The following is a 10166-nucleotide window of genomic DNA, read 5'->3' as shown; positions in this document are numbered from 1 at the left end:
GTCTAGTATGAGATAACTGAATTTATGTGGGTCTGTCTCTGTGTCTTCTATTATATTATATTGGTCTTTATGTCTGTTTTGGTGTCAGTATTGCTTAGGTAAATTGTTAGGACATTCAGGTTTCTGCTATTTCTAAACCGTTGTTTATAATTTACTTAGGCAATCTCAAGGGTTCTAAATCCTCAAAGAAAAATTATGTACTATTCAATATAATTAATTGAAATAGATTTTCAGATTTCTCAGCAGAAACCTTGTTCTCCGCATGTGCCACAATATTGAGTGTTAACTTATATTGGAAGTAGGACAAAAATTCCAGTTCAGAAAGTTCCTCAGTATTACAGAAATGAAAAAGGACATTGGATAAAGACAATAGTCTGAGAATTGATTCAGTTTGCACCTTGAAATGTCACTAAGAATTCAGTCTGTTAAGTTGTTGTGGGTATAGTATACATTTTCCCTAGAAAACACTGATAACCTGGTAATACCAATAACTGAAATCTATTTCTGAATACAGAGAACTACAGACCACTATCCCTCATGAACATAGGCACAAATATCTTTTAAAAAAGTTAGAATATCAAACCTAGCTATATGCATATGGAGGCTAAATATCATCCTGGGGGAAGAGATTTCATCCTAGAAAAGCAAGATGACTTTAATAAGTGAAAATTAATTAATGAAATTCATCATATTAATAGCTTCAAGGAGAAGGAAACACATGATTGTTTCAAAAACCATAGAAAAGCATTTGAAAAAATTCAATATTCATTCACAATTAAAAAAAATTCTATGATTGAGGGGTTGCTAAAGAAAAATTTTTGAACCAATAAAGACAATTTTCAAAGAAACTACTGCCAACACTAAACTCAGCAATGAAGTTCAATAACAAAGTTCAAAGTGCAGTGTTTTCTACTTAAGATCAAAAATAAATTAAGGATTTCTGATTCATCACTCCTATCTATTTACTAGAGATCCTAGACTATGCACTAAAATAAGAAAAAGTAAATAGATAAAAGGCATAGAGATAAGAAAAGGAAAAAAAATATTATTATTTACAGATAATATGAACTTAAGGAATCTAAAAATAAGAAAGAAACCTAGTAGAACTAATGAATTTAATACAGTTGCAAGATGTATAAGATTAATATATAAAACTCAATAGCATTTCTATGTACTAGCAATAAACCAGAAATGAGATAAAATAAACCACTTACAACAGCATAAAGTTAGGAATAAATTTTTAAAATGATGTCCAAAATATAACAAAGGTAATTAATGAATGATCAATTTGAAGACTCAATGTTGTTGATACCAATTCCACCCAAATTAATCAATGGATTCAATTAAGTCTCAGAATATGAACAAGAATTTTTTTCATGAATAAACTAATTGATCATCAATATAATACTTTATTTCTGCAAAAACAATTGTTGTTTTAAATCTTATATAGATAAGCAAAAGACCTGGACTCCCCCCAAACAATTTTTTTTTTTTTTTAAAGAAATAAGGTTGAAGAATGTACACTACCTGATTTCAAGACCTGCTATAAAACTATAGTAATTAATATAGGGTGGTATGGTATAAAGCTAGACTTAATGATCCATGGAACATAATAGAGAGTTAAGAAATGACCCAGACTTATATAATTAATTGATTTTCCACAAAGGTACTGAAGGTATTTTCATGGGGAAAATAAATTCTTTTCAATAAAATTTTGCTAGGAAAAATTGGATATCTGTTTGGAAAAAAATAAGTTGGACCCTTATTTTATGCTATACACAAAAATGAATTAATAAGGAATCATAGACCTAACTGTAAATGCTAAAATGTATTAATTTTTAGAAGATCAAAGAGCAGGGGGTGGGGTTAGAGAAGAAGACAATGAGAAGAGTGAAGCGTTAGCTGTATTTTAAATGTTATTTTAAAAATGATCTGAAAATGCATGCAGCTAAATGTTTATGGCACCATTGTAAAATGTGAAAGAGGTGGCATGAATATGGTATTATAGTCTATGATTCCTATACATACAAAATATTTCATGATTAAAATATAGTAATGCCTTACAATGAGGAATAATAATGAAGTAACTAACAATAATGGAGCTGATGTATAAAATAGCATAGTTTCATAATTAGATTATAGATTTATTTGATCATGAAAAAGTAAAAAGTTATGTTTGGTAAAATCATTATAAACATAATTAAAAGACAATTGTACCTTGGTTTATACCCAAAGGAATTAAATTCAGCATACTACAGTAACACAGCCGCGTCAATGTTCATAGCAGCTCAGTTCACAATAGCTAGATTGTGGAACCAACCTAGATGCCCTTCAACAGATGAATGGATAAAGAAACTGTGGTATATATACACAAGGGAATGTTATTCACCCATAAAGAAGAATAATATTATGCAAATAAATTTATTTGCAAATAAATGGATGGAATTAGAGAATATCACGCTAAGTGAAATAAGCGAATCCCAAAAAATCAAAGGCCGAATGTTTTCCCTGATAAGTGGAGAATGATATATAATGGGAGCGAGGGGGTGGGAGTAAGAGAAGAATGGAGGAACTTTAAATTATGTAGAAGGAAATGAGAAGGAGGCTATGACAAATGGTGAAATGAGACAGATATCATTACCCTATGTACATGTATGATTACATGAGTGGTATGAATCTATATCATGTACAACCATAGAAACAAAATGATGTACCCCATTTGTGTACAATGAATCAAATTGCATCTGTAAACAATTTAAAAAATAAATAAAAAAAATAGGGGCTGGAGAGAGAGCTCAGTTGGTAGAGTGTTTCCCTCACATACACAAGGCCTTGGGTTCAATCTCCAGCACCACACACACACAAAAAAAATTAAAAATAAACAAATAAATAAAAAAGACAATTGTATAATGATTTGTAACACATACAATTAAATAGTAAATTTTAAAGATATAGTTGCTTTAAAATCATAGCAAAAGGTGGATGCTAGTAGGAAAAAATATGAGTAACAAATTCACAAACAATGCAAATGAAAATAAAAAATGATTATTTCACTAGTAATTGAATGCTGAGAATTAGAGACCACTTTTTAAAAAATATTTAATTGGTAAAAGTAAAATTGATGATAATGCTCATGGTTGGCAAGGAAATGCCCAGCTTCACACAGCTTCAGGAGGAAAAGCTGGTACAATACTTTTCTCAGGATATTAGGCAGCCTATTCAAAGATCATTAGAAACACCACACAATTCAACCAAGAAATTTCACTTTTATTAAGCAGCATAGTATTGAGAGAGCCTACTTCCTGAATCCCTTCCTTCACATTCTGGCTTCCACGACTTTTTACTGTGTAACCGCGGAAAGGATACTTCATCTCATTGGGCCTCAGTTCCCCTAATCTGTATAATCTCCACCCCTACAGGAAGCTGTTTACTGGGCTCTGGAGACTGTACAAAAGCTCAGAACTCCTTTTTGTGGGAAAACATGGATAAATAGGAAACCAGATATACAAGGGGGGCAGCTTTTCAGCTGGTTGGGGAAGGGATGTTCCCTGGGCCTTCGGAGGGGAGAAGGGGCATCAACATCAGAGGCATAGGACCTGGGGGGGGGTGCACCCCAGGATTTGACAGATGAACTCTGGAAGGTTGAAGGTGAACCCCAGGAATTGCAGGAAGGACCCTAGGAAGCTGGGGGTGGACCCCTGGTGACCCGGGATGTATCCCAGGTACTGGTGGGTGCACACTCCGGGGCCTGAGGGTGAACTGTGGGAGTAGGTGGTTATACTCCTGGGACCCCGGGGTGAACCCCAGCCTTGGGGGAGGGTAGACACCTGGGGCTAGAGGGTGGACCCCAGGGTCTGCAGGGTGGACCCTTGAAGCAGGGAGATTGACCCGAGATGTTGGTGGGTGAACCACTGGTGCTGGAGGGTGGACCCCAGGAACAGGGGTGTGAACTCCAGATGTGGACAACTGGTGCTGGAGAATGGATGCCAGGAGCTGGTGGGGGCAGCTGGGGAAGCCTAGGGGTCCCCCAAGGGTGCAGGTTCATTGGGGAGGCATGGGTGACAGGGGCAGGCCTCCTGGTGGGAGCAGGGGCAAAGACTAGCAGTGGTGGCAGAGGAGGCAGACCATTCATCAGCGGGGGTGGAGGCCCTGTAGGGAGGCTGACTGGGGCTGGAGGCTTCTTCATCTTAAAGTGGAACTGAAGGAAGAACTGCTGGGTCTTCCTGTTCCAGTGAATCCAGAACTTGCATCCGGCTATCTCTTGGCACCCTGAAGGCGATGGCCTCATAGGGCTCTGCTGCCATTAGCAGGTACTGCCAGCGCCGGTCCTGTGGCTCAATCCTCTGCGCATAGGCAGACATGAAGCAGTGGCGAGGCATGTTGCCCTCAGCGATCTCGGGATATTCCATCCGGAACAGGAGACTCTGCTAGCTTATCTCTGAGTCCCTCTGCTTGGCCACTTTGTAGCCTGGGCGGCCAATCTTCACAAACTTCTTCACCTTCACCTTGACCTTCTCCAGCGCTGGCTGGGTGGGGTTGGTCTGATGCTTCTTCCCCTGGGTGCGCACAAGGTAGCTGCCCTCATTGTTGTGAAGCATCAGGCAGAATTTGCATTCATAGGATCCCAGGAGATTTTTCATAAAATATGGATCCTTGTTGATGTCAGTGGTCTCCAGGGCCAACTGCCAGAGTCGCTCCGTTCCTCACGGTTGCTCTCCGAGGAGGAGACCACACCCCCACTCCCAATCTTTCACCCGTCCATGCTTGAAGTCCTTGGTGAAGGCCTGAGGCTTTATGGAACAGGGGAGAAACGTGGGCCCAAGGACACACTGCAGAGGTTTTCTCTACAAACCCCAAGAACCTAATCTGTGTAGTTTGATAAAATAACTCAAATACACATAAGACAACTTACAGCAGTGTGGTGAGTAGTATGTAAATGTTAGCTCCTCCTCCTTCTTTCTCTCATCATGTTATTAGAATAAAAAATTTTTGACAACTTTTGCCTGACCTCTGATTTTGATTCTGAAGGGCAGTTGTTCCACCAGAGCAGACTCAGCCATATTTTCTTGGACCTCTGATTGACTCCTGAGCAGAACTCTTTGACTCTGTCTCTGAGTTGTAGCCTCTGCCCTCCATGAACCCTCACCTGCCTCCCTTTAGTGCCATCTAGTCACCTGGAGTGGTTCTAACTCCCCTACCTCCTGTACCTATTTCCAGGCACCCACTCATTAACCCCAAGATGGCAGTGTGCTTTCATGCCTGGGCTCCCCATCATAACATGCTTAAAACTTAGAAGTATTATGGGAGACATTTGCTGGCTGCAGTTTTTTTTTTTTTTTTCTTTCTTCACACAAGCTGAAATATGGGCAAAAGGGAAAATGTTGGAAGAGATTTGGTGAAAGATCCTCTCCTTTCCATGCATGTGAATTAGACATTCCCTGGGGGAAAACTTCGAATCACTAATTCCAAACATGTAAAATGTGTTCCATTTCTTGTCTTATTTAGATGGTGACTCATTTAACTTTCATCACTCATCAGCATGTATTTATAGAGTGCATATTCTGTGTCAGGCACTGGGCCAGGCACAGAGGATGTGAGTTTAAAAAAGACATGATCTTGGCCCTAAAGCAATCACACTTAGACCATCATGTAAACAAAAAGAATTTACAATGCAGTGGGATAAAGACAAGTATAGAGTTGTATACATATTTCCAGGGTGGCAGAGAAAGAAGGGTTAACCTGGTCTGCAATGAATGGTGTACTGACAATAGACTTGATGCTGACCATGTTCTAGGTGGCCTGGAAGACGTGTCCAATCATAGGACTGGCAAGTAAAAAAGCACAGAACTGTGTCAGAAGTTTGGTTTGCTCTGCAACAGTAATGCCTGTTACAGCTGGTACAGGAAGTATCGATGATCTGAAACCAGAGCGTCACATAATATGAAACCAGAGGCCACATCAGAGGGGGCACTGCTTGTCAAAGATGAGATATACTTTCCAAGAAGATGAGGATTATAAAACAAGAAAGTAACAAGATCAGAATTGTGTTTTATTAAGACAATTTGGGGTCTGACATGATAATTCATCTTTATGAATTGCAGATGGAGAGATGAACTTGGAATCTTCTGTAATAGCTCACATGAGATGAAGAGGGGCATACCTGGAAGAGTGAGTGGGAGGAGAAGAAGTGGAGTTACAGTTTTCTGGAAGGTCCTGGTGATAAATCAGATTTGGTGAGTGAGGGACAGAGAACACTAAAAATGTTGATTCTTGGATTTCTGACTGGGGTCAGCAGGTGGATAATAGACCTGTTAGCCAAAACAGGGTATCTAGGAGAACATCTGGTGGAATGGGTGATAAGGATACTGAGCTAATTTGGAAATGTTGAACTTGAGGTACCTGTGGGATACCCAGAGAGACATATCTAGAGGCCAATCAGATGACCTATCAGTTACATAAGAACAGGAGCATGAACTGAATATTTGTATTTGGGAGTCATCATGATATACATATATATATATATATAGTATTTATAATTATTGGATCAGATGAATTTGCCCATGTGAGCACAAGGAGTGAGAAGTTCAGTGCATGGAAATGGACTTGTGGAGAATGTTAACATGTGAGTTGAATGCAGAGCTACCCTGTACAGGTCGCACCATGCACATTTCCAAGAACTGGTCATATTACAGTCCAGACAGAGGGCAGTTCCTTAAGTTGCATACTATACAACTTGTGTGGCTGTATGTGGCCACCAAGGTAAGGAGAGGAATATTTATATAAAGTCAAAGATGAATAATACTACAGACAAGAGCAGAACAAGGAGAGAATGTGACACAGAAGACACCGAGCAGAGTCTTTCTCCAGGAGGGTGCCGAATATACTGTGTCTGAAAGCTCAGATCCCAAGAATCTATTTGAGAGGGACTCTTTGGTGACCTTAGGGGGACAGTTTTCCATGCAGTGGCAAGAGTAAAAGTCCTAACTCAGTGGGTGGAAGCACTATTGAGGGTGAGGTCGTGGAGACCAAGTTGAGTCTGTGAAGAAGGGAACAGGATGGGGGAAGGGAGCGGAGCCCTATGGGAGGGTTTTCTCTGTGGTCATAATTCTGTGCCTATCACAGAGAGGAGTGGAAGGCAGAGGACTGACTGGCATAGAAGGAAGGAGGTGCTAGGCGCGGTGGTGCACGCCTGTGATCTCAGCCGCTTGGGAGGCTGAGGCAGGAGGATGGAGAGTTCAAAGCCAGCCTCAGCAAAAGCAAGGCACTAAAAAACTTAGTGAGACCCTGTCTCTAAATAAAATACAAAATAGGACTAGGGATGTGGCTCAGGCTCAAGTGCCCCTGAGTTCAATCCCCAGTACCCTCACCCCCTAAAAAAAGGAAGGAGGTGGTGCAAAGGGACTTCGGCAGGAAATGTGAGAAAGGAAGGGGATTACAGCCATCACTCAAAGTGAAGTCGTTGGTCTCTGGCTCTGGGAAGTTGGGGAGGACTTTTTATCTATTTCACAGGCAGCAGGAGAGTTGGGGTGGAGTCAGTCATGGTGTGGGCACAGGGGGCAGGGGAGCAGGCAGATGCCCTGGGACTTCGAGGGGACCATCCCTGTCAGGAGAACTCTGTCAACTCTGTGTGAGGGGCAGGGCTCACACCACAAGAGGGGCCGAGGAGGGGGAATAGCCCCCCCCCAGAACCTGCTTCCTCCCTATCCTGTGAACGCTCCCCTCCTGCGTTCCTCGCTCGTGCGTTCATCTCTCATGGGGAGTCATTGCTTTCACCAAGAATTTATAGAGAGCCTGCCAAGTACCAGGCTCCACGCTAGACCCTGGGCATACGTACAGCCAGGAATAAACTAGAGGGTGTTCCTTCTCACTCTCCAGAGAGGACCATCGGATGACAACACCAGTAAGCTCTATGGCAAGCAGTGACGAACAAAATACAGTAGCTGGAGCTGAAGGATACAGTAACATGGTGACAGTGAGGGAGGGCCTCGCTGACTGGTGGCATCTGAACATGTGTTCCTGCGGTAGTGAGAGGCAAAGGAAAAGGACCCCGTGGAAGAAGCAGGAGGTGCAAAGGCCACAGGGTAGGTACCTGCCTGGACTTATGGGATAGCAGTCCGACGGTCAGAGGATTGAGCAGGAACCTATCACATACAGGGTTGGAGGGAGTGATGGAGAGTGTTCATTTTACTGAGATGATCAGAAGCTATTAGAGGATATTTTCTTAGTCTCTTTCAGGCCCTGGGAAGAAAAAAACGTCGTTGAGTGAAAACCTTGAGATCAGTGTGGAGGCTCCATCAATAACAACCAGAAGGCAATTATTTTTTTATTGATTTTTCTCATTCTTGCTGTCTGGCTCTGACTCTTACTATGCAGCACTTTGTTAATGTGTGGTTTTTAATTTATTTTTAAGGTTTTTACTGTCTATGGATTGTCCCAGGCAAGAGGTATTGAAGGTCATCTGGCACAATATCCAAAAAAGCTTGGTGGAGATGACTGGGACCCAGGACTCTGCTGGGAGAGACTCCAATAGGAAATATGGCAGCAGGCTACAACACAGAGATTAAAACCTTGCCTCTAAATGAGGTAAGAAAAGCAAAGATAGAAACAATTAAAATGCTATCCAAGTTTAATACCCCATTAAACTACCTGGCTGAAATTCAATGTCTAGGTGAAATTACCAGATTTTGTATATAAAAATATAGGACTTTAAATACTACATGGGATACACATGCTAAAACTTATTCCTTGTGAATATCAAATTCACATTTAACTAAGTGTCCAGTATTTTATCCAACAATCTTATCTCTAAATGTGGTGATCTAGGGCAAGGTAAACTATGGGGGAAATAATTTTATTTTTTTAAGTCAAAGTTCTTCTCTACATTGGATTAGTTATAATAAAAAGAATAGTTTGGTAATACTTTTGGTAATACTTCCTCAGATCTTAAACCATATTTGTTGCTTCAAAAGTCTTGCATTTCTGATCAAACAAGGCAAATCCTGTCCTTCTTTGCTAGTTGGGTGCCATTGGACAGGTTATTTAGCATCTCTGAATTCCAGTTTTCCCAGCTCACACTGCTTTGAGGCGTGCTTAGTGAAAAATATTTCTTAAACTTGTGAAATGTTACCTAAATATAAATAAATTATTATTTCTTCACTGGTTTTTCTTTTAATCTCCCTTTCTGCATGAACTATGAAGCATATGTTGATGTATTTTTAAATTAGTACTGGGGACCAAAGTGGAGCAAATTATTTTCCAAACACATATGATTATGTCACAATGAACCCAATGCTATGTAGGACTATAAAGCACTAATTAAAGCATTAAAAAAATAAAATACAATTACCCTAGTGTTAAGAGTTTCCAGAAAAATTGTGTATTCGTTTCACAGGGAAAGATGTCTCACTGGGCACCACTTTCCAAGTGTTCTAAGTCTGTTCTCCTCCGAAATTCTTACCCTCCGGCCCTTCGGGAAAACTGCCGACCTTTGCACTTTAGATAAACACAGAAAGTGCTTCCAAAATATTTCTTGCTTCTTTGACCCTCGTGCTTAACAGCATGAGTTTTCCAAATCTCACTATTTCCTGTTGACCCCGCAACCTGGAGGCCACGTGGTTGCTGGTGATGTCACATGACCTCACTGATGCCCTGTAGCCAAGCAGGAAGCACTTTTGTGGGTCCCTTTAAACACTTTCTTAAGGGGTGGCTGGTGGACGGCAGGTAACTTTCATTAACCTGCACCAAGCTCTTACATCACTCCTTAGATACATTGGCAAGGTTAACTGTAGACAGGTTCAGATTGCAGGGAAGTATAATGAAGGAGTTAAAGGTAATCGGAAATATCACTATCCAAAGAAAACACCAGGGGTTGATTTATATATATGTTAATACAATATAAAATTTTTGATAGAGTTGGGATCACATATCACACTGGAATAGTGTGGAGTCACATTTTTCACCTAATGCCAAGATTATTTTTTAGACTACTCCATTGTTTTCAAAATAAGTTAAAGATTGTACGTAATTTCCTTCATACCAGTCCGTCACCTGGATGCACCACAATTTATGCAAGCATTTTCCATATTCAGAGGCATCTGTAAGCATAGAAATTTCATTAAACAAGTGCTATTTGTAGGATATAATCAAAGTGTGTGTTGATTTTTGTA

The 10166-nt window shown here is 40.5% G+C and overlaps 1 long non-coding RNA gene and 1 pseudogene across 2 annotated transcripts; one reads left to right on the top strand and one right to left on the bottom strand.

Annotated features, from left to right (window-relative positions):
- Nucleotides 1-3676: 3676 nt before the first annotated feature.
- LOC306667664 (splicing factor 3A subunit 2-like) lies at nt 3677-5787 on the bottom strand (annotated as a pseudogene). Its single transcript has 2 exons — nt 5740-5787; nt 3677-4747 (listed from the first exon to the last, which is right to left on the bottom strand). The product of its transcript is annotated as a splicing factor 3A subunit 2-like (transcript).
- Nucleotides 5788-8223: 2436 nt separating this feature from the next.
- Nucleotides 8224-9657, top strand: LOC306667854. The gene is made up of 3 exons (XR_013765661.1): nt 8224-8311; nt 8411-8583; nt 9392-9657. It is a non-coding gene; the product is annotated as an uncharacterized lncRNA (long non-coding RNA).
- The last annotated feature ends 509 nt before the right edge of the window (nt 9658-10166 follow it).

This window comes from Sciurus vulgaris (assembly GCF_902686455.1).
Source record: "Sciurus vulgaris genome assembly, chromosome: 8".
In the NCBI taxonomy this organism is placed as follows: Eukaryota; Metazoa; Chordata; class Mammalia; order Rodentia; family Sciuridae; genus Sciurus; species Sciurus vulgaris.
Note: the sequence above shows the minus strand (reverse complement) of the source record. Positions and strands in the feature narration are given on the sequence as shown.